A 313-nucleotide genomic window follows, 5' to 3' on the forward strand; every position below is an offset into this window, starting at 1 on the left:
TGGATAGCACTTATTGATGTCATGACATTGAAGGTTGCATTCTGATCCATGTGATATATAGGCATAGAGTATTATGACTCTGATAGCTTTTGTTCTCGAGCAAAACCCTTCCAGAGTTTGTCAAGTATGTGTATATTTTATTTGTGTTTATGTACTTATATTACTGTTTTTCAATTACTGGTATTTGTTTTTATTTTTCATGTATATCTATTAATTTCCATTGTTGTGGCATTTTATATTTGTTATTTTTAAAGTAAGTCTATGCATTTTATCTCTCAGGTATCTGTATTTATTTTATAATTTAAGTTATTGA

General features: G+C 27.5%; 1 protein-coding gene across 1 annotated transcript in view; it reads left to right on the plus strand.

The window, feature by feature from the left end:
• LOC119594890 (two pore calcium channel protein 1-like) overlaps positions 1-313 on the plus strand; it is a gene marked incomplete at its 5' end in the record, with an annotated part of 12,564 nt that overhangs the window by 9,763 nt on the left and 2,488 nt on the right. The gene's annotated exons all lie outside the window — the stretch shown is intronic.

Source organism: Penaeus monodon, chromosome 34 (assembly GCF_015228065.2).
Source record: "Penaeus monodon isolate SGIC_2016 chromosome 34, NSTDA_Pmon_1, whole genome shotgun sequence".
In the NCBI taxonomy this organism is placed as follows: domain Eukaryota; kingdom Metazoa; phylum Arthropoda; class Malacostraca; order Decapoda; family Penaeidae; genus Penaeus; species Penaeus monodon.